At 33.8% G+C, this 26,243-nt stretch overlaps 2 protein-coding genes across 3 annotated transcripts in view; both read left to right on the top strand.

The window, feature by feature from the left end:
• Positions 1 to 26,243, top strand: part of LOC126853708 (lipase member H-B-like) — a 261,537-nt gene that overhangs the window by 191,627 nt on the left and 43,667 nt on the right. The gene's annotated exons all lie outside the window — the stretch shown is intronic.
• The window catches only part of LOC126853709 (protein N-terminal asparagine amidohydrolase), a 45,694-nt gene that overhangs the window by 1,894 nt on the left and 17,557 nt on the right, over positions 1 to 26,243 (top strand). Inside the window, exon 2 of one of the 2 annotated variants that reach the window (XM_050599711.1) lies at positions 20,492 to 20,611. The gene's annotated coding sequence lies outside the window, so the exon portion shown is untranslated. Of the gene's footprint in view, positions 1 to 20,488; positions 20,612 to 26,243 lie in introns of both variants that reach the window. The other variant, XM_050599712.1, reaches the window with a different exon arrangement.

Genomic DNA, 26,243 nt, shown 5'->3' with positions numbered 1-26,243 from the left:
TACTACATCATATCGTTGATTTATAAGATTCACGTATATTACTGTCAAAGTTTCCAAATATTGCCAATGTGTTTGTGCGTATTTTGTATATGTAGAGAAATTCTTTTATAGCAATAATAATCAGAAATTTTAGAAATAAAATCATCATTTAACTTTTTATATATGTATTTCTTTTATCTCGTATGTGCGATTTTTACATTCGCGGCAATATAAGAAAAAATGTTATTTTTGTCATCTCTTTTATTATATATGCGTGGGGAATTTTCCGAAGGTAATATACGTGTCGACATACACAATAGCGAACATAGCCACTCGCCATGTCGTGACTGCAGTGACACTTGCATATGCAGTACGTTGGTCGACATGAAATTATCCAGTGGCTATCCTTTCGTTCTGTCCCTCCATGTTTTTTTTTTTTTCCTCTCTACTCAACTTTTAAAAAGGGAACAAATGGAAAACTCTTCATTACTCTCGTCCGGTCTTTTTACAAATCTTCTTCTTGTTGTAGATTTCTAGATATATTTTATTACTAATTTTTAATGCGTGAGAAAAATTGAATTAAATTTTATTATTTAAAGAACAATAGATATCTCGAAATTATATGTGTACATATAAATTACAAATATTAAATTTAAAGAGAGTTCTATTTTATATTTTTATCAAATTTATACAATAAAAGTATATAAATTTGTTAAAAATGCAAAATAGAATTTTTTTTCCACTCTATAGATTTTAAAATATCATATATAACTAAAAAAAAATTTCAATTTTAATTCTCACACAATTCGAAAAGATTTAATATTATTAAAAATTTATAAACTCGTTCTCATCCGCGAAATCATTCTTTGAAAATCTGAATAACGCGTCTCGTAATTTTGTCATCGAGAAAAAATATAAAGATGAAGTATCTTAATCGCAATAATTGACGGCGATTTGTTAACCCGTTGAAAACCGGAAGGAAGGGCATCGGACGGAGTGCAAGTACTTAACCTTGCCGCGACTTTCGAACCTTCGATCGAACAGGGTTCAAGGGGAAGGGTTATTAAAAGGCTCCCCCTCCCTCATCGCTTGCCGAGTAGTCATTAAAAGCGGAATCGAATTGACCCACTGCATGTCGGTTGCGGTTTGTAGTGTATGGGTGCCTGCGTCCATCGCAGCATCGCACGCTGCGATCGAATTTATTATGATCATTCGGCCGGAATATCGCGAATGCGCGTGATGATTCAACTCTGTCGAGATGATTTTTCTTTGCTATGCGAAACTTACACAGAGGCATATGCTTGATCAATCACGCTTCCCTTATGAAAGCGCCTCTTTAATTAGGTTCGTGTATAACACTAAAATATTTTAATTTATTGAAATTGGAGCTTTGACGTTATATAACATGACAGTTACAGATCATATTGAAAAGAGAGAAAAATTATATTAATCTCTTGCAAATTTTTATAGCTTATTTTACGAAGATTTTATTGTATAAAAAGTGAATTTTCTCTTTCTTTCGCTCTTTAATAGCTATTTATAAAATATTTTTAAAAAGATTAAAACAAATATATTAAATTAATTTCTTTTAAATAGAAAATAGTTTTGCGTTGATGCACTACCTTAATTTCTTACCGTTTTATTTTTTCAACAACTACACGCATAGATGCACGTTACGTCGCTAGTATTAAGGTAGAATCATCCGAACGAATGATGGGTAAAGAGAGGATTGGTTGAAAAGGCTGCTGTGGAATGATAAACATAGCTTTTGCGTGTACTTAAAACGCATGTGCGTGCGTATGTGTGTGTGTGTGTGTGAAGAAGGGAGATGGTAGAAGTAAAACGCTAGAGCGCGAGAAAACCGAAGGGAAAAGGGCAGAAACGAAAGGGCGGCGTGCATGATGGGATAAGTGCACATCTCTGACAAAACGTCGGGGTGCGTTTACGCACACGCACGTAACACACGCGGACCCCGACCGATCGATCGATCGACAGTCCCGCGGAATCGTATTTATTAACCATTTTTAGCGAGCGTCTCGTGGCTTGATTTGCGCGCGCAACATTGTGGAACCGACAATTTCCGCACCGGCCGATTATATTCGCGCATCTTCGCCGAGAATTGCCGCGATTTTCCAACAATGTGAGCAGTGCTTTCGTGGGAATCGCGATCAATCGGTACTCTTTGCCGCGAACCTGTTGCATCGCGTTACTTTCGCATCGGAATAGTTGAGGTAACTCTGCATTATTTACCTCACAATCGATATATTCTTACGTTGCGTGAATTTCTTTTATAACTTCCATAAATCTTTCTTTTATTTAGATATTTTTATATTTATATTATTTTATATTTATTTTATATTTATTTTATTTAGATATTTTATATTTATTTTATACAAAGCTACTTTTTCGATAAATTATTATCATTATTATGTGTATGTATATATATACATAAATAATGTTTTAAGAAACTTGAGATATTTTGAGTAATCATAGTATATTTAAAAATTTTTTAAATTCAATTTTGATTTTTATTGCAAGAATGATCTTTCTTCTAACAAAGTTATAAATGAATTTAATATGTGTGACGTGAAGCATCTATCTTTACAACATATCGGAATTAATAGCGAGTCATAGATTTTCATTGCTGTTTGCAACATTTTCATATTTTAATTATGATTAAGAATCATATAAAAGGAATGCGAATATAATTTACAAAAATTTTAAGAATCTGGGAACCGACTCATACTTGCCATTTTTAATACCACGCAACTCTGATTCATCCGGCAAAGCCGGGATTAGTCGTTACGATCTCTGTGATTATGATCACGTCGGACACGAAGTTGGAATAGCGTCTTCTTCAGCAGTTTGAATAGCTGACGACCGGCCGTGCGTTTCTGAGTATGCGCCGCGTTTGCTTTTTGCTTCGAGAAAATGCATCCGACACGCGTGTAAATCCGACGCGAACGGTATCGTGCCAATAATTGCGCGCAACTTAAGTGCACGCCTTGGTACCTGGAGGATCGAGGAATTGCGAAATAATGAGCACTCTTCGGACGAATGATTAGAAAAAAAGTGTCCGTCATTAGGATCGGCAACGGATGGCGTGGAGCGCTAATCTCGTTACGTTGCCATGTAGAATTTTGCAATTGCGGAGTCGTTTGTTTTAAGACCGCGCGATGGGACATCGCGCACTGTAATCAGTATTTTTTATTTTTATCTCTTTTTGTATAGACACAAACATACACACGCCACACGCTGTGTTATTTCGTCTTTTGAATTAGTGTCTTCCATCATCATTAATAGTACATGTCTTGTTTTTCTTGTTTATAAAAACAATTGATTACTTTGATCGAGTATTTTGACAGCAACCCGAATTTTTATAGAGTGAAACAGATTTATAAAAATATAAATTATAAATGCCCCGAGAGAAATTTGTAACGGATTTTTAAATTGCAAAAATTTTCTTTTTTATATCCTTAATGACTACACGGTAATAAATATTTTGGCTATTAAGTTATAAATTAAATTTTTGATCTAAACCGCTTCGCATTTATTATAAAAAAAATATTTTATTATAAAATTTATTAAAGTATTATAGACTTTTAAAATATCAAAAATAATTCATTACTCTTTTGCACTGAATAATGTAATGTATGTCACGTATGTCATAAATTCGCATTATAATAACGTGAATAATGCGCACAATTGAGTGACATAAATGGTACACAATCGCTGTAATCGGATATTGCATGAAAAATAGCATTGCAGTTGCTATTTTTTTTATCTATTATTGGTACCAAGATAATTGCTTCTTTCCGTACGTTATATTCGCAGTTCCTTGTGCAATTTCCCCTCAAGCATCTTTAAGAGGCTAATACGCGCGCTGTTTTTTGCACATTATTTACACAGGTATTAATGCAAATAAATTACGGCAGTATAAAATGTAAAATATTCTTGCAAAATATGTATCATATTTTATACAAAAGAGATAATATAAAATATATTTATGCATGAACTTTATATATACATATATAATCGGGTGTATAAAATTTTAATTGAATTGATTTTTTTGTTTAGTCAAAAAACGACTATTAAAGAAATTTAATGCAAAAATACGGAGAGCACGCTCATAATAAAGTTCAATAGTGAACATGCGCGATAGCATATAGTCAGGATTAGTTCCTTTTCTTCATCGCCTCCTCGAGAGTACGATAACTCGTGTTAATTTGACAGTTAATTAGCGTCGATCGAATCGATCGTATGGCCCGCGATGCACTTCCGCCATTAGCATTTTTTTTCCAGAGTTGCCCGCTACGTTTACTTTACTGTTTGCGACTCGTTATTAATTCCTCTCCGCTATATTGCAAAGACAGATTTAATAATGTTCTACATCTGCATCGACTTCATTCGCAAATTCGAAGAAAGGCCATTATTGTTTTTAAAATCAAAATTACACATTTCGAAGAAAAAATTGTTGCGATTTAAAAATTTATTATAAATTTCTTTCATTTCTAGGATGTCGTATATTATTAAAAAATTTATATTATTATAAATTATTTTTAATTATATCATCAAAATCTACTGTTTTGTTATATTTATTTATAATCGATTTCTCTTTTTCGATAAATTTTTTATTTTTGATATTACGACGAAAAATTGTCGCTCTAGATTTTATTCCAAAGGCGAACACTCGACGAAAGTATTAAAAAATTTATTTATTCGAGCGTATATATATTTATATATATTTCACAAAATAATTTAACTTGGAATAATTTCTGTGTTTATATTAATGAGTAGTAAAATTATCCTTCTGCTTGCTAAAAGATAGTATGAAAGAAACAAGAAATTATTATGATAAACAGGACTCTCAGCGCTAATGCTCTTTAATTAATAAAGCTAAATCGCCTTATCTCGCATTTTGTCGGCAAATTTATTCGCTCGGCGATGCACACGAGATTTCTTCGATACGGCACGCATGAAGAGAACCGCGCGGCCGTTGTAGCAATCGTGAAAACTTCCGTCATCGCCCGCGGCGAATATTAAGAATGTCGTTGATTAATCCCACGTTGCTTTTTTTTTCTTTTTTGCGCATCACCATCCTGTAAATAAAAGACACACACAAGCAACGCCGCCGGTACCGCGCGGCGGCAGCGGTGCTTGAACCCCGGTGGGTGTGCATCTCTCTACGCGGTTCTCCATTTCTCCTCTCGTTCCGTCGCGTCTTCTATGAGAAAGCGCTCCGAGAGAAAAGCAACGATTGCGGTCACGATCATCGGAATTTCTGATCGGAGAAATTCTTAGATTATGAGAATGGATCAATGTGAAACAACGTCAGGATCCGCGAGATGTGCTTATTAACTTTTGCATCTCTCTTCTTTAATGTTGTAAATCTAATTCTATTTACAAATTCATATTACAAGCTACTTTTTTATCGTGTGTTTTTCCCCGAGATGCGTTATTCATTATCTATATTATTTTTTAATACTGCTGAATTAAAAAAAAAACATAATAAATATTCGAATACTAATTATACATGATTTACTTAAAATCTTGAATAAATCTTAATACGATTTTTGGAAATCTTTAATATTGAGAATTTAACATTAATTAATAAAAACACTGGCGAGTGTTAAAATATTTAAGTGTTATAATAAAAAAGCGCAGAAATAAAAATAAATATTTAATGTTTTATTATTATTTTTTTGTTAGTGTTATTTTATAACAATTACAGTTTACTTATATCTGAGGATGCACAATTTAATGTGATGTTTGACCTGAATTAACTTTCTTCTAATATCCGCATGATGGTAAATATCTTTATTGTTTTATTCATCGATCCGGTAAACGCGGATATTACGGTGATTGACGTTAACAAATGATACTCATCACTCTGAAGATTAGCGTCGGCAATTCAACGATTATAGGCTTCGTCTGTTTTCGGACATAATTTGAATTTATAGTTGATTTATGTTTAATGTCAATTTGACTTGAAATTGTGTTAAAATTATAATTAATGTAATTAATTAATTTTTTGTAATTAAAATATAATTATTTTATATTATATATGAATAATTTGAAATAAAGTTTCCTTCTCTAAGAAAGTTAAATTAAAATTATAATAATTTGTATTTCTTAACTTCAAAATTAACACTTTTAAATTCTAAAAGGATTACACATTAAATTGGACTTTCAGCTATACAGGATTGATTAAAAGGGGATCAATTGGAAAATTTTTTTATATCGATTGGAATTATTTTATGAACCTAGGTTCTTGCAAAATTATATGAAAAGTTGATAGCGGCGGTTATAAAAAGAAATTGATTTATCGTTCTCTGACGCTACATTCTAACGATAATTTCACGATGAAGATGCATCGAGAGGTAAAGTGCGTATAACATGAAAAAGAAAATATTTGCCGCACAGCCGTTAACACAGGCGTTCATTTACAAATTGTCATTATTTTTCGCGTGATTCAATGTTGACCTAACCCCGCTAGCCACCCATAGGCGTTTGTCAAAAGTTCAATCTTTCAAATTGATTTACGATTGTTCTCATAAACGTATGCCAAACCGGTTCGGATCTTAAGAGTGTTTAGTCGGCCTGAAAGTTGATAATTATCGATTCCTTGATTTATCCGCCTTCTGCCGCGCGTAATCATCGAGAAGCGTAGCATAGAAATACACAAGATTACGGGAATATATTTTATAATTTTCAATGACAAAAATTCCTAAGCGTCCTGCATTTATCGTTCTTTTTTTTTTTCTTATAAACCAACGGCGAGAAGAGGGACGAGTGTTGGATTAAATTGCAACTTAGAATCACGAGGATAATAAAACGGTTGTTCGGCGAGCTCGCTGAATCCTTCGAACTCTCATCATCAAGTCACGGCTATTACTTTCCGATCACCCTGTACATCCGTGTTTTTATTCGAGCATTCACTTCTACTCTGCGCGCGCGATCATGTTTTTATTCGTCCGCACGTAGAGCCGGTCCACGTGCACGGGCTTCTTGCATGCGCTTGTACACCCGGGACGGTAATAATGAACCGGGTTGCTAGCTCGCGAGCGCGCAACGCGCGTGTATGCAAAGTCAGAGCCAGCGCCCGTGTCGTATATATTTAAGAGCATGTACACACACACACACACGCATACATGTCCGCGGCAGAACGTGCGAGACGGTGCACACGTAGACGCGATACAAGACGAGGCTCCAGGCGCGGTCAGATTAATGAAACTCATGCGAGCAGCGGCTCTCAAATAGCACTGCCCACGGACACTCGGAAGGAATGTCCGTGTGACTAACCTCCTCCGATTTTCGAGAAACTTCCCTTGTATCTCGAAATGGAAGGGAGACAAATGAAGATATTTTTTATCGTTAAAAATTTTCTTTATTCGATTCGAAAAGGCATGTTTTCAATTTAAATATTTATGAATGAAAATAATAAAATAAGGAAAAAAATTTAACTTTGAGAGTATTAAAAAAAATAACGTAATTATCTAGATCTTTTTTAAGATAAACAGTTATTCTTTCTCTTTTTAGACTTTTAAGAATTTCGATAAGATTTAATGTCGGAACATTTTATATGTATTTTAATTTTTTTCTGTAATTATTATTCCTGTTTTTTTGATGTTTAAAAAAAACTAATCCGAAATGCACGAAACTTATTCAGCACAAAGTGCAGTTATATGCACAATGCATCAATTTCCTGTAACGAGACTCTTGTGTAGCATTTAGAAAAAAAAAGTTAAATGGACAGGTATCTTCCCGATCGTGTAGAAACCATCGTAGTCGTTACAAATGTGCACATTGTAAGCGGTAAACATACGCCGCGCGATGCGCGAAAATAGCGAAAGGATGCCGCGCGCCGGATAGACGTCTATCATTGTCTCACGCGTCCATTCTCGATGATGTGTTACGTGCAAACGCGCCGCTTTATCTCGCCCGAAACGGACCGGTAATTGTAATTCAAATCCACCCGACAACCGCCGTTACACACGGGTGTAAATCACGCCGCTGTTGGACGATGCAAGGATTTGAGATGTTCCGGGAACGTCATTATCCTGCCACCTCCTTGTGGAACGTTTCGATGAAACGCTCGCAGAGCTGTTTCCACAATGAAAGAGATACGTTTCGCAAAAATTACAGGTGCATCGTGGCAATCGCGATTAAAATGCATCGATATTTGTCAAAAGTGACGAAAATAGCTCTAACGTGGAGAAAGCTTTAGCTTTATCGTCGTTCAAACGCCATAATCGCCATAATAATTATCACACATAAATGATACACTGCAGATATTTATAAATTTCAAATAAATTTTAAATTTCTTTTATAATTTCTTCGATGTCTAAAATTAAATTTTTCGTGGAATCTCTACGATATATAATTACTTTTATTTTATTTATTCTTTTTCTTTTTATATATATTTAGATTGATTTTTAACTCGATATAGAAATACGTTGTTTCAATTTCTAGACGATTTTACTTTTTCAATTACGACAGTCTTCTCTCTCTTACCGGCATAAATTTATAGCATACATATGGACGCCTCTGCAAGCATAACTGTATATACTTTCACGTGGCCGCCGACTTTAATCGGAAGGTACTTAACCGAACCATAGTATAGAATTATAACCAATACCTCCTATTCCCATACTCGATGCTCGCTTGGAGAGTTTCCCACGACTTTGGACTATTCCTGCCTGACGTTTCTTCTTAACGGAAGACAGACGCGAGCGAGAGAGATGCGAATTTTCGAATTTTATCTAAACCAGGTCAACATGAAGTGCTGGAAGCATAAGTTTCACCGAGCAATAATGAATTTTTTCACTGTCGTACAGCATTCTCATCAGCATTCTAAAAAGTTATTAACTTTTCTGTCACTTGGATGGCATATAGTCTCTTATATATGCATGCATATATTTTTATTTAAATTTTCGATATTATAAGAAGTGCATCGAAACATTTGTTAGATATCTGAGAAGTAGGAAAGAAAGTCGCATAAAATCATACAAGTAGAAGTAAAGAGGAATTAAAGTCTTTATGATTCGCGGAAATGAAATCTCGAATTGAAAATCTGACAAATCAAGTGAAACGAGAAACTGTATAATATAATATAACGATTATTTTATATCTACGTCATTTTGCTAAATTGTAATACTTGTATAAAGCTCGTCATTTATAAAGCTTTATAAATGAATGAATTCCTTTTTAATTCCAGTATTTCGCTTTTATCGTGTCTCGCCGTGACTTATCGAAGCGCCGTGACTTCTTGAGAATACTTTCTAATAGCAACAATATATTGTCATAAATATACTTGTTACTAAATAATTATTATTTGTATTAGTAACATAATTATATTACATTTGTTTATAGTTGAGTAATCTCTGGTGCCCAAAGTTAATCATTATTATGAATTTTAGCATTTTACATATCATTGAAAATACTGTCTCCATCTTACTGTGGATATAATTACAAATAGATTGAATTTATATCTGTCACGATCAATCTTTAGATTCTACAATTCGAATGATAATTAGAAACTTTTATTAAAAATAATTAATAATTATTATTAATAATTAAGAAGCATTATATTAAGATATTAATTATCTTGGAGAGAAAAAGAGAAACAGATATATCATAACAATTTTAGTATATGGAAGAAATTGAAATCAGGTTTTCAAATATATTTGAATTCATGATCTTGTGGTGGATACTGATCTTTGATTTCTTACAATATTAATATTATTATATTTTATGTGCGCAAAATATAAACTGTTATAAAATCGTGAGCCAGCGCATCCTTCTATTTTTTTTTCGTGCATTTTTCCAAGTCGGAATTCCAATGAATTGCAGACATGCACGCGAAAGCGAAAGAGGATTAAATCACGTGGAACGCCCTCGATCAGGGGGTCTCTTGCATCAACGAGAGGACGAGTTCTCTCTCTCTCTCTCTCTCTCTCTCTTTTTCTTTTTCCCCCGGCGCTTTAAATTCTCTTAAGTCAGTCGGGCTTAAACTGAGTTAAGACGCTATTAAAGAGAGGATGTTAACCTCTCCCGCTAGTTCACCTGTGATAGCAGGCCCTCAGCTTCTCTCTCAACGGTACGCCATCGTTTTCCGTAACGTTTCAATTTGATATGAGAAGCTCCGTCACTTCCTCTATTGCGCCGGCATCGTGAATTGCCGTATATTTCATAGACCCCGATCATTTTGATCGGCGAACGAGCGGACGTCTCTCTCTCTCTCTCTCTCTCTCTCTCTCTCTCTCGATATTCGATGTATTCGGCGGAAGCGCAATAAGCTACCGCGCCGAGTAATCGCAAGCAGCTCTGACTCTAGACGTTACCTCGCGTTTATGAATCTGACAGGAAATAAAATATCGTAAAACATGAAGAAGATATGGGGTATTAATTTTTAGATTAAGACAATACGACAAATTTCACAAAATTAATAAAAAAAAGGAGACAAGCATTAAGGAGGATAAAAGGGTTTTATTTCGATAAATTTATCTATCAATTCTTTTAGTATAAATTAACAAGCATTTCGAAATCTCATGTTATTCACATTAGAAATTTTTTTAATAATTTGTTAGGAAAATGAATTTTTTTTTTCACATTTATTGTCTTGTTTTATTGCATCTAAATTTTTGCATTAATGAAATCGGCTTTTTTTTATTAAAAAAAGAGGATTGGATTTATTATTTTATTATTTAGGATGCATATAAATTATAAATACTCTTTATAATATTTTTTTGCAATTGTTTGTCTGAAACGGTTCAAAGCGAAGTGAATCTCCATTCTTTAATCGTTTCTAATGATTGGCTCTTTATGCGCACGTCGCAATTCGAATACGCTCGCGTGTACACGCTACTTTGCGGCAATTGACAGGTTCTTAGATAAAGGCTTTCGATAACATTACGATTGCGGGTAGAAACTCGTGTTCCTCTCTACCCGATTGCTCACGAAGATCGATTAACGTGTCGTGATCGAAGATGAAAACGATGATATTTCGATGAATTTGACGAAGTAAGTACGACGTGTACGCATGTCTTTTTGTACGTTGCAGATATGATGATTCACTGATGCTGCAAGAGAATTCGTCCTTTTGCCTTTTGAAAACTTTTCACCGTGATGCATCTTGAAATTTAAACAGCTTCCAGATTTAAACTTTTAATAGTGACGTGTCTATAAAAAAAATATATATATATATATATATATATATATATATATATATATATGTATTTTACTAAATTGTATGAGAATTAAATAATTGAAATTTTATTTAAAAATTTATATTATATGAAGCTTGTTAAAAAATTGTTTTGACATCTTGGTGAGTTATCTTTGACGTCAAATTTTGTCATAAATTGTTATTTTCTATCAATATTAAGACATTTTGTCCTTTATTTTTCGACTCATTTCTTTCGAGATTCTTAATTTTCTCTCAGCTTTGTGCTGCGATAAATGCCGCTTAATCACGCGAGGTCTCTATACTCTCGAGAAGATCGTTAGAAATTTTTCGAACCATCGGTTATCGCAAGCAATTTATGTTATCCGCAACTGAATAGTCGGAATTTTAAGCGCAATGCACGGAATCTTGTGTAACGGTTTCCACGTCCCGCATTTGGCATATCAAGGGATTCTACTTCAGACTAGGTTAATCCGGTTGGTTACGGGGAATCGAGGCGCAGAGAGAGAGAGAGATAGAGAGAAACTTATACATATAGAAGGCACAAGAGAACTTCTCTCCCGTGTACGTAACGTAGAGCAAGCGAAACAAACGACTATGTATCCGCGCATAAACGTAGTCCTTTAGCGAGAACTCAGTGTAATGAATAGTGAATATGCATAAACTATACGACCGTACAGCACTAGATTTTATTAGCTAGAACAAATTGCCACATATATATCCCGATGTTGATTGCTAAAATCTTTTCGAGAAGAAACGAAACTTGATATATTTTAATTGCGATCATATTTATGAAGGGTTTTATTCGTTTGAAAAATTTGTTTAATGATATTGCTTTTCTTAGTAAATAATTGTGTTTATTTCAATTTCTTATGTCTTTAGATTGCAAATATTTCGTTGATTTACTTTTAATTTATTCAATCTTTTTGATTAATTATTTTGCGCTTCCAAATTATCGAAACTCTTATTTATATATTTTTTTCTAGTAAAGTCAAAGATTTTTCTTTACCGCGACTGTACATTATATAACAAAAATGGCAATCATGCTTTTTTTTTTTTTTTTTGTTCGTAATTTATGGTTTGTAAGCATTTATTGAAAGATATTATAAAGCAAATAAATAAAGTAACTTCGAGTTGTGGTATATAGCTATATACAAAGCAAAGCTATATAGCTATCATTCCAATTAAATGCTTTTGGTACGAGGTAGAATGCGACGGTTTCATTTGCTCTCATAGATACAAGGCCCTCTAACACGGCTCCATGAACTGTCAGAGTACGCACATGTGCGCGTGTCACGTGAAAATTGTTACATCGATACGATGCGCGCACGCAGACAGAGAATCCACGCGGAATGCAGATCAAGGTTAAAAAAATACATAGCACCTGGCTGTATGTCCGTGTATCGAAAGTCACGTGATTCGTGTGAGGTCGATCGAGTTGAACAATGTAAATAAGATAAAATTGCGAAATATTGCCAAGTTTAATTGTATTATCTCATACGTTACATGATTGAGAGAGAACCAGAGAGATACATATTTTATAAGCCATAAATTTTATTAATGATAAATAATATTATTTTCAACACATAAGCATTATTTGCAAATAATCGCTTTTGAATATAGTATATATAATTACATACATATAATATTGATTTATTATTGTTTATTAATGTTGATTACTTGACATATGATAGAAAACTCAATTTGTGCATATGGCAATTGTCCGCATCACAAAAATACGTACATACATACGTGATGGATGTATTTTTAATTGAATATTTATACTCGGTACCGTATTTGTAAACACGCCCCATTCCTTCGGAGACCTATTCGAAACGGATGAGTTTTTGTCCGATCCGTGGTTATTCTCTCGTTGGATGGAGGATGGAGTATAGTAGAAACATCTACTGTGTGTACCGCGCGCACACATTCGAACATTTGACTGGAAACTTGGATGTCTCGACTGGTCTTGTTTCTAGCATACGCAAACTAGGTACGTGAAGTAGGACATAGAACGCAATTGCAACTTTAATTATTCACTGGCCTGTGAATTTCGCCATTTAAGCTACTACTTTTTGAGGGCTACGATACACACCTGCGCGATACACAAGTTGCAAGTGCATCCTGTATATATTATAGTAAACCGTGTTTAAACTATCCTATCTTAAGTGTGCAAGGCTCGCTCGGGAGTTACCGCAAGAGTTCGTATCGTATACATTAATCTTTATTGTATAAACTTCGCGTACCTATAATTTCACGTTGCAATTTGCCGCGTGAAGATGCATAAGTATAATCATGTCTTGCACCTTGTGATACTGCATGTGCATTATGTGCTTATATGTGTATACGTTATCTTTAAAACGAGCCGGATAAGATCGTTTATTTTTCGATATTATGTTCATCTATATAAAACTTTCTATTTTTATGCGATAATCAATTCAATTTGAACAATATATATATATATATATATATATATATATATATATATATATATATTAATATCTATAGTATGTGATATCTCGTATTGATTTATGCTACATATAATTGCTACATATAATTAAAGCTTTTGATTTTAATATTTAATTGACAGCGATATATTTTTTGCGTCAGTAGAACTATTTGCTCAAAATTATTTATCATATCATCAAAATATGATGAATAATGCTTTGTTAATTTTGTACACCTTATTTTATTTTAATATATTTTTCGTCAATGTTTACATTAATTTACATCTCACCGATCGTTTTGATTTTTACATATATTATTGAGGGCATATTCCTAAGTAACACGCTTTGAATTTTGTGGCGCTCTCTTTTGGTTTCAGAGATACAGATCTTTTAACATAAAATTTCAGCGATTAATCATTGTATCGTGATTTAACTAACTATATTAAATAATCGCTCAATGAAGATCGTTAATTTCGAATACCTCGGCAATGATTTTCATTTCTCTCATGACGGACAAACGAGTTGCCATTGCGAGTGCATCCATCCCGCGGTTAAAATCCGCGTATAGAAATCCGCACCCACGCGCGATCTCACAAACGTCGGTACGTGTACTGGATGCTCCGGTAGACTCCATACTATGTATATATATGCACATTGATTGTATGTATATATACACGGACCGAGTGCGCTTCGTATTGGTATATGTGCGTGCGAGTGGTGCACGTGGATGTGTATATATATGTGTGTATTGGGAGAGAGACCTGGCAACTGGACTCCCCGGGGCCCACATAAATCAGAAACTCAGGTTCAGGCCTAGCCCGAAGCACGGCCAAGCCAGAAATTTAGATGCACCGGGTGTCCCCGAAGTAATTTCTCCGCGAAGAGAGTGAGAGGCCCGTGGAATTGGAAATTAGGGCGGGATCCTCGACGTTTACCGAAGTTTCGGACGATAATTTTAACGCGCGCTCGTCGCCGGCTGTAAATCAACCAAAAGGGTTATATCCGATGGAATCTCATGCGATGGATACTAAATTTTTTTGTTACACGATATATACCACACTATCTGCGAGGGATAAATATCGCCAGTTGCATGCTAAATTACAGCAAGTATTGATCCTTTGATGTTATTAACTATATTAGTTTATATATTGGATTTTTAATATTTAATATTTATTATATATCAATAATTATTATAAATTATAGGTTTTAGTTTAGGATACAAATAAAAATTTTTGGCGAAGACATTAAAGACAAAAAAATATAAATTAATGTAAACGTTATTTTCTCAATCAAATATTTTAGAAGCGATGAGTCTCTCTCTCTCTCTCTCTCTCGCTTTTTCTGATTTTTGTGCGCATATGTCTTGCTCGTAATGCAGAAGAAATTGCTTAAACATGTCTAACCAGTTCTCACACTTTATCTGGCTTTCCCAGGTAATTTCACTTTTCATTTATGTTTTATGCCCGGCGTTTTGGTTCTAATCGCAAATCGCGATACTGAGATGTTAGATATTGCGGCGATCTCTATTTCGATTTCACGCAACATTGATCGACGAAAGAAAAAGAGCGTTATGCATTTAACATTGTAATAAAAATTTTTTGAACGTGGCGAAAAATACTTTCACGCCGATGATGTTCAATCGAGTTGTGTAATACCTATTGTTTACGGATCTAATGCGATATATGTACAAGTTCTATAAATTACACCTAAACAAAAATAACGGTAATAAAAAGATATTATTTTATACACGATTTATACACGTAACACTGATCGTTCGTAAAGTATAATTTTATATCTCATTATCATACTTTATTATACTCTTTAAAACAGGAAAGCTATAAAATGTCATCGTACAATGTTTTCGTAAAACCAACTTAATAAAATCTTTAATAAAATCACAATTAAATTCATCAAAAAGGGAAAAGTGAGATAAATTGTTTGACGTAAAAAAAATATTAGTGCTCTAAATCATTGATTATTATCTATATTATTTTCTAGCGAGATTTTATACAACAGATCTCATGCAACGAAATATATACACGAGTTCCGCGAACGCGTAACATTCGAAAGATAAACACGTAATAGACACGTGCATTCGCGGAATATATTCCATATCGAAAGAAACGACAGGCGCATTCTATGTTTTGCCATAATGCACGACTGCCGCATTCTGGCCGTCTATCCTCTCGACAGCGGATACCGTTATCGTCGAGATAAAATCACCTATAAATTTAATTGTCTTGGCTCGTGATCGTCCCATCGCGAACCTTAATTCCTAGAGTACTTATTAGAGAATTTTTTATTTTATTTTAATTTTTATTCTCTGTGATAATTGTCATATTGGTGCAACGAAGTTTCAGAATCGATTTAAGTTTTCGCTGGGAGTTTATTCGCTAAAAGACCCTGTGTTTATCTCAGAGTTTCTCTATCTTTGAGAAGTTAAATTGACTTTCAATGTGTTAAATTTGTCGATAAATAATATTGATTTACTGGATATTTTTGCCATTTTCAATAATAAGATTATTGAGGGAATGTTCAATGTCAATTTGACAGCTTGAGTTCATAGTTTTAGTTTTATCCAAAGTAAATTTCCAGTCGAACACTTTTACTTTATTATTATTTTGTTTATCTCCTTCGTTTTACGTTCATGGACGCATATTTGATAAAATCAAGATCGAAAAAAAAGATAAAAAAGAAATAATAACATATGAAGAATGAAAAACAAATTATATAATTTATTCTTTTTATTTATTAAGACATATATACTCTCCAGAGATATATAAACTCTCAATACTCACTTTTATTTACTCATCATTTTCACAAGATGCGTGTTTGCTGGATTTATATGCCAATCATCTTCTTCTTTAAACATTGCGACTGTTGCACAGTCAAACAGCCATTGCACTTTATATGACTATATGAATTGTATCCATAATATTATATTCTTCTGATGATACATCTGAGCAAAAACTCGATCATTTAATATATTCATTTAGAATCGCGATTCAGCGGGTACAATTAAGAATACGGATCGTATTCCAACATTGTCCTCGAGAAAATCCTCGGAGAAAAGTCCACCCGCAAAATTGAAGGGATCCGCTTGGCCTTTTTCGCGATCGCGCGCGACTTTCGATTTCAACTGCACGCGCGAACGCATCGGAGAGAGACAGATGCGGGGAAAAGGGAAGGGAAAAATAAGAACCGGGTAGACCCGGAAGGGCCATCTCATCTTCCGCGAATTTGCCGGGCCACTGACTTCTTCGTCCATTGCATAACGTTCCTCCTATCGAGAGACGACATTCGCCCATTCAGCCGGATGAGAGCCACTGGATCGTGGTGTACCGGTTGTTCCACTCGTGGAATGCGGCTCGTTGCACTGTGTGCGTGTTCGCGTCGCTGTATGCGTGTCGCGCACACATACGCAGTGCTGTAAATGACACCAGTGGCGCCCGCGCTTGAATTACCCGTTCGAATTTCCTTTAATCCATTGGCCATGTGCAATGTGCTATTTTTGGAACAATAATTTTGTTACGAGAAAAAATAGCGATTTTTTTTAAACAATAATTTTGCCAACTAGCTTTTTTTTCACGTATATGTTGTAGGGACGCAAATTAGAGCCCGTATGCCATTAACGTTACTGCATATACACTCACATAGACACACGTATACGTGTAACGAGCGAAAGGCTACGCACGTGTGCATCTTTAACGTGTGCCGCGGATACAAATATTGTTATTATTGTTTACGAGCGAAGATGCAGTTCCGCGCGCATGTCGCTCTGCGACATTCGATGTACTTATGTTAAGAAAGCATTGTTTGTATTTCATTGCCTATGCGCCTAACTGCAATACCGCAGCCATCGCTATCAACCAACCTAATATCAACTAACGCGATGATCCTTAATCCTAAATAATGGACTATACTTTGACAATGATATAATCGAGACAAATTTCTTGATAAAGGACAAGAATATTTTAGAAAAATTTGATAGACAGAAAGATAACGGACGACAGATAAAAAAATTTGATCAAAAATTCAATCGGACACGTATGAAAAAAAAATATATTTTTTTTTTAATATTAGAGCCGTCTAAATATTTAAATAATAGTTTTAGCAATAATATAATTTTGAATATTGCTTTATTTATCCAGAAATAAAATAGAATTTAACAACAATTTCTATTATATATTTATACGTATATATATATATTTCAAATGCAAATAAGACTTTCAAAAACCTAAATTATCAGTAAAAATTAAGTGGGATTTTTTGATTTTTTAAAAATACAGAATAAAATAGATATAAAATAAAATAGAATCTATTAATAATAAAAATTATTGTAGAAGTGTGCAGTGTGTGTATAAGGATGCAAAGTATGTTGAAAATAAAAAATTAAACGTCAGAAAGATTAAAAAATATAATACAGCAATTTTAAATTGTAAAGAAAAATTTTCCATATAAAATTGTACGATTCCAATATTTTTTCATGCATTATTAATTCGATATAAGCCGATTTGATGCTTTGATTATACCGCTCGTAATGCTTACATGAATTTTCCGGTGCGCATTAATCAACAGTGATGTCGCAATTCTGGCTAGGATTTTTTTTTTTTACACCGCAAACGTATTCCTTTGATAAACACATTAACTCTGTGCCGGTAATCGACGATGGAAATTAAATCTTATGTTCCAGTTATAAATTACCCGGGTAACGTGTCCTCGGGCGCTAAATAAAGGACGCGATTATTCATCCGATCACAGGCTTGGGTAAAAGGTATCGACTGGCTCTATAATCAATGAATCGTGCATGGAATATTCGCGAAGGCATTTTGCAAGCTCTAATTAATTTCGCTCGAGTTATCACATTTAGCACCACATTATTTGTCAGCAATATGAATATTATGTATTGGAATTATTAATTATAATATACAGTCAAATTTTTCTTTGATGCGAATATTTTTCCGTTTTAGAAGCAATGGTATTAGGAATTTTACAATTTTTAATTTGAAGATTTTTATACCATCTAAATTAAAGAAAAGATAATATTTTACATAACTTTATTGTAAATATTTTTTGCGATATGCATTGCTTATATATATATATATATATTATTTGCATGTTTAATTTAATCTCGAAAAATCTAATTTTTTATTTTAATTTTGTCATTTCATTTCTGGCATAGTAATTTACGAGATGTTATTAAAATGATTAGATTTTAATCATGCCTTAAGATTAATTTTCTTTGCGACAATTTTTATGAAATTATGATCAGTAAGCGTACGATGACGGTGTTATTTATATATAGCTGCTTACAAACAATCGGAGGAAATCGTATCTCATAAATATTACAGCGGTAAATCCCGACAATCGATTGCGGCCACTGTATGCAAATTTAATCGCTGCATCGTTTTGTTGCTCATCTTTTTGCTGCCGAGTTTCATTCGAGCACCCGATATAAGCAATTCTTGCATAGACCAAGATTTCTTCGACAGATTCTCCAAAATAAATAAAATGCTACTTTTTTCAAATTTCTTTCTTTAGTGAATGTTAATTCATTGAATCAGCAATTGAAATTGAAACGATATACGAAATCACATAGAATAATTAAGTGGAATAATTAACTGGGTCTCTTGATAAACAACCAGGTGTACGAGCAAAGGACCAGCTTAAAATATAGTTGAATAAAAGGGATAAATATTTGAATGCAGCTTGCGACTTTTGACATGCGAGTATATTTTTGGCAAATTTATGATTTCCTTAACCGTCAAAGTTCATAAAGCAGACGAAATTTTATTAGCATATACATATACACACGCAAGAGGATGTTCGAATTATAAACGTTTTGGTTTTTAATTATACTTTTCGCCGATTTTTGATGTACTCTTTTATTTTAAAATATTTGCTATTAAAAATAATATTTACATTTATTTAAAATATTAAAAAATAAATTTTTGATTAAAATATATTATACATGAAGGTATATTGACTACAAGGTAGAAATATGCATATAGAGAAAAATATATTATCTTTGTTTTTAAAATTATATATTCTTTATTATCAAATTATCACTCTAGCAATAAAAAAAATGGATTTATAAAATATTATATAGGATGATCACACAATTAAATATTCGATAATATAACTGATGTAAAATCAGTCAAAATGTACGTATATAAGATACAGTCGGAAAGAAACATTAACATTGGTTGTAAATTAAATTGTTGAAATGCTTTAACTGGCCTTTTTTTTTGGAAAGTTATCAACGAAAATTATCTGAATAAAAAATTTTTAATTAACATATTGCATTTTGCACCTGTCGAAATTTAAAGCAGCTGCATCGTCTTTGGGAGAGTCACAGAATTTTATTATAAATCTGTGTTCTTTATGAGGTCCTCGAAATTATTGATTTGTTAAGTCGAATCAAACAAAACTTTTGTAACCAAAATAATATATAAACGTCAAGATGAAAGTCAGTGATAAATATATTATCGATACGCGCGTATATGTCGAGCTATGAAAGTATCGAAGAGATGGATTCATTGCCGACATTTATCTCTTGTAACTACTGGGTGACGACCAGATTTGAGATAAACGATATACGATCTCGCTTATCGCTCCCTCGTTCACACGGTTCTCGTAATTGCGACATTTGTCAACTACTGATTGTGAGCTATATTATAATATCAAGTTGTTTACGTCATACGTTACAATTTTTTATGATATATGAGAGAAATATACACATATACATCTGTAATAGAAAAAAATATTGTATTACATACAGTGATACATTAAATCACTCGCCCTACTTAATCTGTTTTACATTATGAAAGTCTATATACACATATGCAATTTTCCTAAATGTTTCTAATCGTTTCAGCAGCATCTTACGGAACACGTGGTAGCACAGCTGACGCGCGGCCGAAGAGGCGGAAGTGTCTGTTGACGATGGCGGCGGGAACGTGCCAATTCGCCTGAGGAGACATCCGCAGAAATCCGTAAGGTAAGTACTCTCTGATTTTTCCCTATACATGCATATTTTGAACCACTACTCGCGCATTATTAAGATTTCAAGAGATACGAGAAATAAATTAAGCGGATAAGAGAGCGAACGGAAACCGGTGAAACGGGCTTCGAGATAAATCGCGTGGCGGAAGACGAAGACTTGCGAGAGATAAAGGGGAAAGAAAAGGAAAGGGAGGGGGAGAAGCAGGTCGCGTTTTTCAAGAACGCTCGGCGAGTCAGACTCGCCTCTATCCTAGCCGATAGTCTTCAATAGCGAATGAAGATAAGCGCAGTAGTGCCTTCGTGAAGACATCGACCTCGACCAAAAGGAGAGAAAGAGAGAGAAAGAGACAAAGAGAGAGGTGCATACTCGGCTTCCGCGATTAAGATGTGCAACGAGACACTCATGAATTTCATCCCGATACATATCTAATTCGGTATTGTCGCCGTCGATAATCTGCTCGCTCTTTTTTCGCGAGGCGCGCGTTAGCTATGTCGAACATTAATCCTCAGGCAAGGAAAAAGATATACGGAGATGTGTTAATGATACTACAATTATCCTTTTCTCTCAAATATACTTATAGATTTAACAGCTAATTTTTTAATGAAAAAGCATATAAAAGGCGCGTTTTTATCTAGTTTTAGTATATATATTCATTCACTTCTTCTTATAGAAAAAGACAATCAGAAAAAAATTGCTCCGATTAAAGTAATCCGACGGCGATTATTAACGATTTTTTTTTGGTTACGTATTTCGGATAATAATAGCTAATAATTATTTACAGAGATCTTGAATATTAACGATCAGTTCTCATTATTACGTCACATTAAATGAATAGCAATATTGATAACGTACGTTTTGATCGAGTTGCTTGGTTTTAAATCTGCGGAATCGATGAAAATATCGTGATAAGAAATTCGTCATATTTAATTTCACAGCAGCCGTATATCTTTTCGCTGAAATTGAAATGTGTAAGCAATTTTTATGACAGATTTCAAGAAATCTGGCATTTTATTGCAACGCTTAATACGTCTATATTATTTTTATAACGACGACGATTAGCAAGCACAAAGTCTGATAGACTGCGTCAAAGCCATAAAAATGAAAAAAAAAGAAAAAAAAAATATGGTTATCTTCCGTGGTTTGAGTATAGTGAAGCTGCTGGATCTATCGGTATTATACTGCTTTGTCGTTGTGAATATACATATGAATAATAATTGATCATCGTATCTTAACATTTTCATGCGACATGAGAAATTACGTTGACGCAGTCCTTTGTTGAATTCACGCAAAATACGCGGTAAAGCTGATAATTCACATATTAAATTAAGCGAGAGAATGTTTTTCTTAGATACATATGCGTCGAGAAGATAAATTGCATTAAATTGAGTAATTATTAATATTCCCGTTCTCGAAAGCAGATGATATTAATTAAAGTAAGACATATAGTTTATTATATATATTTTATTTTTTTACACATATTTATATAAAGTTGAATTGTATCGATTCGGAGAACTTATCGGCGTGATAATGTAATTAATTATATCTTTTTTTATTTTAAACTGATTTGTAATTTTGAATTTAATTTGGGCATTTTAATTATATTAATTTGCATTATTATTATTGCTATTAAATTAATATCAACACGAATATAATTAAACTGAATATCAAACAGCGTCTTATTTAAATGCATTTGAGATTTATTTAATCTTAGTGCGATATAAAAATTTCAAAAGAACTTTCTGGGAGCACCTCCGTGGCCCTTTGACCATCGACCACTGAGGGTAACCTTCCACGGCATGGGCCTCGTTTATCGCGAGGCCGTAAGTTATGCGTCACCCGTTATCTGGGCGCGCTTATTATGCATGTTATCGTCTCTCCCTTCGACGAGGGGAGAGCCATAAATTTAATAGTCCCCAGTGTGTGGAAGAGACCTTCTCCTTCGGTATGAAAATCCGGATCCACCCTCCGGGACTCGATTTCTGGTTCACTCGTTGTTCTCTCTCTTAAATTTCATAATAATTTCCAAACTCATACGCGTGACATCAATATCTGTCAATGTTTTGCAAAAAAGAAAAATTTGAACATATACATTTAATTAGCCACTGTATGAATTTTATCAATTTCATTCGCAGTGCGTTTTATTTTCTCTAACATCATTTTCGAGATATATACTTTATCTAATCTAGATGCATTAACTTAATCTAACGTTAAACAATTTATTGGCTGCGGAGAATAGTTATCAAATAATTAAAAATCATTAAAAATAATTTTTCACGATATAAAATGATCCAAGCTGCAGTCCGTATGACGGGTGCTGCGTCAGCAAAACTATATTTATCATGTTTCATTATTTGCATCGAGGAGGGCAGTTGTAGCCTCCGCTGCAGACAGTGGAAAATTTCGCGTCGATCGTGAGTCGTGAAATGAAAAACAGATAAATTGTTCGAGCAGCAGCGGACGCTGTTTACGCGGAACACGAGGAAGCAAAATAAGAAATCGACCGAGAAATCAAATCGTCCGTCGCGATAACGACAACGCCGGGCAAGATGAGGCCGACCTCATCTGTCAGATCGCCTTATCGTTGACAGAATTCTCGACTGTTGCGAATGCGATGGCGGTTTTTATTTGCCTGACGCACTTCCGATTCGGTAATCGCGATTTCCTAACTCTTTCATGTTTGTTTTATTTGATACGTTTCGCTCTACTTCAAACTTAAATAAATCTCGAGATATATGTATAATTTGAAATATGTTTATATAATAATTTTACATCTTAACATAAAATATTTTAATTAATATTTTAATTTTTATTAAAATATTTAAAAATTAGTTATATATTAACATTCAATGTTAGAGAATTTCAAATAAGAATAAGCATTTGTAATAAGAGACATTACCATATTACCTGAAATATTTTATGTAACAAGATAAAACACTAGAGTATGTAACAAAGCTGTCTTTTTGCGAGTCACGTATTTATAAATCGATGTTGATTGGCCAATAAAATCGTAATAAAAATGGCAGCCACACCGATTAATATTTCGTAAGTTACTAAACTTACGAAATATTTTAACTAGTAACACACATGAAAAATTGATATATTAATTTTTTATTTATACTTTTGTTTGAACAAATCAATTGCAATGGTCCTGCATAGAAATCGCTCTTCCTCCTTTATGAGAAGGAATGCAAGTGGTCAATAAACGTAAGAAAGACAGGGGTCCATTGATGCTGAGACATGTGCCTACCGATGAAAAAGAGAATTTGCCGGATCGACGCCAGGTCGAACGGATAAAGGCATTTATTGTCAATTGTTCTTTCAGTGGACTGAGAGATAAAAACACAACGAGCGATTTCCGTTAATCGGATACTGACGAACGACGCCAGGTTTCTCGCAATTTTGAGCGCGAGTGAGTTTCTGAATCATTCGATCAATTTTCAATGTGATAAATGTTAAATTTCGAATTTTAAACACGCGATTGTACTATTAATCTGTAATGTCAATATATTTTGTCTTACATAAATTAATAAAATAGGGAAACAATATTTTACAATTAAATAATCAATATGAAAAAAAAATAAGCATTAATATATATGTAATATTTATGAAAATATATTTATAATTTTTAATACTTTCAGTATCTTTCAATTTTCTAAATTTAATCGAAGTGAGATTTTGAAAATGATCTTTTATTCTCTGCATTGTATGTCAAGAGAGAAAGAAAGAGAGAAATGTTACGTTTTTTAAATTTTACACACACACACACACACACACATATACATTTTATATGCACAATAACATTAAATAGATATCTTTATTAAATGACAATTTTTACATAAAATTGTCGTATCCGATCCTTGCACAGGCGCGCTTAGTGATTAATTAACCGGCTTAATTAAACGCCTAATTACCACCAGATACGGATCTCCATCGGGATAATCAAGCTCGAGGACCACGAGTGAGACGGACATATATATACGTATTATATAGCGAGGTATAGCTTGATATAAGGAGACCTCTCAGTTACATCCGCAGTTACATCCTCGTGTTTCAAGGCATAGGAGAGGATTCCAATTTATGGAATCGCATTAAATTTAAATTTTCTGCAAATATTCTCATGTGCGATCATCATTTACTCTAATAAACATAAAATTTTTGCGCGATCAACACGCTTTGCCTGACTGCGAAGAACACGTGCATTTAAACTGAAGCGATTTTAAAATTTTTTTTTAGCATGATCTTTTTTCAATGTAAGATTTATTAATAGAAATATGTAGGACGATGTGCCAAGACTCTCGATCCTAATTTTAATCATAGATTAATCTCGTAAGTCTTGACAATAATAGCCTTAATGATTGGGGATTTATAAGTTTCTTGTTCATTTATATTGTATTAGACTACACATATACATATACATATATAACCACACATATTTCATCAATTAATAGAATTTAACATTCGGAAAAAATATTTTCGTGATATAAATCCTGTTCCACTTTTGTGGATACAAAATTATGGGCCATTAAAATATCGACACTGCGTGAAAGATAATTCTAAGGAAGAAAAATTGTTTACAATTCACTCTTTTTATTTTTCGCGCAGTTGAAGTAAATTTATAAAAAATAATTGGAGGAATATTTGTGCGAGTTTATGAATCTATTAGAGTTAATTAAAATTTGATCGAACAGAGTTTATTGATTCAAATTTAAGGAGAGATGGTGTATTAGCGAAAAAAACGCAAGTTCTCTCTCTCAGATGAATTAGTTCTCCATCGAATGCTGATCGGCCCGCGCAAAAGCATCGTGAATTACCAGCGATACGCTAACTCACCCCCGCGGAGCCACTCCACTCTCCCTGCTTTCGATAGCGTTGCATTATGAAATAGCGTGCAACGAAGTTGCGCGGCGTTGCACCGCCATTATCGCTAATTCCTTAAGTGAGCGATGCCTCGCTCGATCGGGGCTTTTTCGTTGATCCTTTTGGAAAGTCTTGAAGAACCGGCCTCGTGAACGCCGATATGCGGTTATTAAAGGTCGATCTACTCTCGACTCACCGGTCTCCCCTCGTCCCCCCCCTTCTCTTCAAAGTGTCCGTCCGTTGCCAATTAATTCGAATTCCCGCCTTTAATCATTTCCTTTTTCTCGCTCTCTTGATCAAAAGGGAAACTACTCAGCTCCCGCTACGATTTATTTCTCGCCTTCATTTCCACCGCTTTAATTGCTCTCAGTATCTTTCTTCCTCTTGATTTACACATATTTTTGCGGGTATCGATACATAATTAATAATCGGAGGATCAATTTTTATTTTTTTTTTTTTATTTTTTTTCGAAATATCTATGAAATATATGTACGAAATATAATTACACATGTGTGATAAAATGTTATGTTTGATCCAGAAATATTAAAATAATTTTATACTATTATAGAATTATTTTATTATTTTTCTTTTTGCGTAACTTATGAAAAATAGATAAGATCGATTTTGAAATGCAAATCAAAATTATGTTTCCTTTTTTAATTCCGTGTCGACGAGAACATCGCGAAGAAATCCCGAGGGATCCTCGGGATTCCGTCGACGATTGATACTGAATACGCAGAGCCCCACCGCCCCATGGCCTCTCTTAGAA

The sequence above is a fragment of the Cataglyphis hispanica genome, chromosome 12 (genome assembly GCF_021464435.1).
Source record: "Cataglyphis hispanica isolate Lineage 1 chromosome 12, ULB_Chis1_1.0, whole genome shotgun sequence".
Taxonomy (NCBI): domain Eukaryota; kingdom Metazoa; phylum Arthropoda; class Insecta; order Hymenoptera; family Formicidae; genus Cataglyphis; species Cataglyphis hispanica.
The sequence above is the reverse complement of the archived record's forward strand: the minus strand, read 5'-3'. Positions and strand labels throughout refer to the sequence as shown.